Source organism: Carassius carassius, chromosome 37 (genome assembly GCF_963082965.1).
Source record: "Carassius carassius chromosome 37, fCarCar2.1, whole genome shotgun sequence".
Lineage (NCBI taxonomy): Eukaryota > Metazoa > Chordata > Actinopteri > Cypriniformes > Cyprinidae > Carassius > Carassius carassius.
In genome coordinates, this window is record NC_081791.1 from 27,201,222 (window position 1) to 27,205,390 (window position 4,169).

Here is a 4,169-nt window from a genome sequence, read left to right on the forward strand (position 1 = left end):
ATCTCCAATAAACACAGAAGTGATTAAATGTATACATTCAATACACTAAAAATATTTTTTTATACATTATATGCAAAAATGTTGAGCTTAAATATTGTACATTAATTATTAATAGTGTAAAGAATGTGTACAATGGGAAATATTAGGCCCTTGTTTGAAAATAAATAACTGTAATCAAAAAATCTATAGCTGAATCAGGTTTGCATGGCAAATGCAAATGCAAATGCATGGCAGCACAGGGTGCCAAACGTTTGCCATTAATGAAAATAACGGTAAAACCCCATGAACTGAAGTAACATGTTTACACAGCAACATGAAAAAAGATTATTGACCATACAGTACTATAAAATGTTTAAAACATAATCTAAAATAACATATTTTGTCTGTATAATTGCAAATACATGCATAGACCATTAAATGTAATGACATTATTTGACTGTAAGTTCACGTAACATGTTTAAACCCTTATTTAATAAAACATGTTTTAACTGTAAATATAAAAACATGGTGTAACAGTTGTTTAACTTAACATGATTTGAATGTAGATATAAATTACGTTGATACAATTACTTCATAAAGCATGTTTTGACTGGAAACTAAAATCATGTTTTAATCATTATTTAACAGAGTTTGACTAAATTGAAATGACATGTGTTGACCGTTATTTGAAAAAATGAACTGTGATGGACCATAATTTTGAAAGGCATGTACAGCATTTTGATTTTGATTATGGCTTACAGATAATTTTATATGTAGTTCATGAAATGTATGTTATATCTCACACAAAAAGTCATTAGAGAAAATCAGTTGTATTTTTCCCTCTTTATTTTAATCTGTTACAGTAGTTTCCATTGTAAATAACAACAATATTAAAAACTTTAAACAGTGCTACAGTACCATCATCTAAACATTGCTTATATGCTTAAAATACAACATTGACAATTCAAATTAATTTCCTCATTGCATCTTCCACAAACTACACTTCGAACAGAACAATGGTCTCCAATTCAATCTCCATGTTGATGCCTTTAAAAAATAAGAGAGAAAATGGTTATATATCATACATCACATATCTATATTCATTATCATGTCTGATCATGTTACTCTTTTTAGATGTTCTTGCGTTTCTTACATTAAAAAATGATTGTTTTTTACTTAAAATAAATATTTGTTCATTAAATATGTAATGCACTTACAAATTTTATGATGGTCCACGACACCTTACTTCTTCAGACAGTTTAGTGATGTGACCTCACCCACTGACAAGGCCAAGGGTGCACTGCAACAGCAGAAACAACGTAAATACAGTAACACTTGGGGATTACAATTTTATATTTAATATTACATGCCAGCATATTTACCCAGTATGATTACCTCACAATGTCGCAGGAAATTTGCCGTTTTGCTTTCTATGGTAGACATTTTTTGGTGTGCGTTTCTGCACTGTTTTGACCTTTCTTGTTAAGTCCCGCCTTCACGCACGCCATTGGTCAAACTGCTTCTCAATCATTGCCCTCGGCCCAACGGCATCAGCTAAGAGACAAAGCAGCAGCCTGTTAGCTGCAGCTGGCACATCATGGCTCCAAAACAGCGTAAAAATGCCTCAAGGAAAAAATCCCTGTGTTTTTGTTTTGGTCGGGAAACCTGCTCTCTGACATGGCAAATAAGCTAAAACACGGAGCGGAGTTGGGTTCGCTGGATTAATTACAGGCGTCAGTTTGTTTTCAAATATAGTAAGTGACTTTAAGTAGCTTTGTGTGTAAACGTGACCGTTTAGGCAACAAATTCTGCTGTATGAATGCAGTATATAACAGAATGACAACAAAACAATCATGGACCTCGATGTCGAGTGGTGAATGGTAAGTGTTTAAAAAAAATCTGTTGACATATCATCCAACGTAATTTAAAAGTTAATTGGCAACAGGTGAATACAATTACAATGGCTAATCACATACGTTTTTAAATCTTATTCTTAATGTTTGATGCAAGTTGCATTAAAAAGTACTAAATAGGTTTCAGAGTTGTGTTGTTGTTGATTTAGAACGTTGCTTGCCTTTCACAATCATTTAAGAACACTCATATGCATGGACAACGGATTTCATCTTATGAGGTGTGTTGCCTTAACCATATGGATGATGATGTATTCGTGCAGATTTTGTGATTGCTCTCTGAAGACAGTTAAGGGATATGTTAATCATCAAATCTTACACAGACATGAAGCAAATGCTCAATTTCCATGTTGCTTCCCAGAATGCAAATGTAAATTCTCAAAATACAATGCTCTCAAAGCTCATGTTTATCGCCATCACAAAAGACCACATACTCATTTTGATGATTCGACGGGCACGTTTGTTTGCAACAATACAGACTGTCAACAACAATTTACAGACATGAGCAATGTCCTTTCTCATCTCAGGTCACATTTAGCCAAGGGAGAGGTGGTGTGTTGTCCTTTTGAAAAATGTGACAATTTCAGTTTAAGATCAAGTTTCACTGTCCATGTTTCACGAAAGCACAGGACGTCTACATTTGCACAATTACGGATAATGGATACCTTATCTGAGCAACCTTCTTCAGCATTTGTTGATGTTACTGAGGATGAGGTTGATGAAAGTGAATTCACAGACTCACTGACGAAATGTAACGCAAAGTCATTGTACATGAAAAATCTCTGCCTGTTTTATATGCAGCTACAAGCCAAATACCTGGTGCCATCGTCAACCATTCAGATGATTGTGGAGGAATTCAGTGGTTTAAATTATATCTGTCATCAGTACACACAGAAGATGTTCAGGGAAATACTCAAGTCAAAAACGACCCTCTCACAATGTGATATTGAATCTGTGGTGCAGACTTTGCAAGGCCAAGATTTACATTCAGCTTGTAATTCATTACTTTCCACAGAATACCAAAGAAGACAGTATTATCAGAAAAAATTTTCGTACGTGCATCCACAAAGTATGTATCTTGGTCGTGATGAGAACCGAAACCAACGTTATGCACAGTATATTCCATTGAAGAACACTTTAAAGTGAAGTGACATTCAGCCAAGTATGGTGACCCACACTCAGAATTTGTGCTCTGCATTTAACCCATCCGAAGTGCACACACACAGAGCAGTGAACACACACACACACTGTGAGCACACACCCGGAGCAGTGGGCAGCCATTTATTCTGCGGCGCCCAGGGAGCAGTTGGGGGTTCGATGCCTTGCTCAAGGGCACCTAAGTCATGGTATTGAAGGTGGAGAGAGCACTGTACATGCACTCCCCCCACCCACAATTCCTGCCGGCCCGGGACTCGAACTCACAACCTTTCGATTGGGAGTCCAACTCTCTAACCATTAGGCCACGACTTCCCTAAAAACCATGTTAATAGACCCAGTGGTGTGGGAGCAGTGTGCCAAACATCAGCATGTACACTCTTCTGTGTTCTCTGACATCTGTGATGGCTCTGTATTCAAATCCAATGACTTGTTTAAGCAGCCTGAGATTACAATCCAACTTATCTTGTACCAGGATGCCTTTGAGATTGTGAATCCCCTTGGGTCAGCTAAAAAAAAACACAAAATGATTGGAGTGTATTTTACACTTGGCAACTTTGAGCCATTTTACAGATCATGCATTGATAACATTCAGTTATCACTTTTGTGTTATGAGAGAGACTTTAACTATTTTGGTCAAACCAAGATTTTTGCTAAGTTGTTGGCAGATGTCAAAAAACTTGAAGAGCATGGATTTGTGACATCTTCAGGTGACATAGTATGTGCAACAATAGTGGCTATTATTGGTGATAATTTGGGGTCCCACTGCATCGGTGGTTACTCACAGAACTTCAGTACTGCCAAGCATTGCTGTAGGTATTGCTTGTTATCTCGCAGTGAATGTGTGTGTAGACTTCAGAATGTGTGTGTAGACTTTCCCAATCGCACAGTTGAGTCCTATAAGGCGGCAGTGGAAACTCTAAGGACGACTGAAGAAAATGTTGTAAATGGGTTGAAGTTTGACTGCATTTTCAACTCTCTCAAAAATTTTCATGTTGCTCAGCCTGGCCTTCCCCCATGCCTTGGCCACGACTTGTTTGAAGGTGTTGTAGCTATTGATCTTGCCATTTTCTTGGAATACTTTGTAAAAAGGAAGTGGTTTTCATATACACAGCTGAACAGGAG

General features: G+C 37.0%; 1 long non-coding RNA gene across 1 annotated transcript; it reads right to left on the bottom strand.

The window, feature by feature from the left end:
* Window positions 1-379: 379 nt before the first annotated feature.
* Window positions 380-1,519, bottom strand: LOC132117796 (uncharacterized). Its single transcript, XR_009425844.1, has 3 exons — window positions 1,362-1,519; window positions 1,197-1,279; window positions 380-1,026 (listed from the first exon to the last, which is right to left on the bottom strand). It is a non-coding gene; the product is annotated as an uncharacterized LOC132117796 (long non-coding RNA).
* Window positions 1,520-4,169: the final 2,650 nt, after the last annotated feature.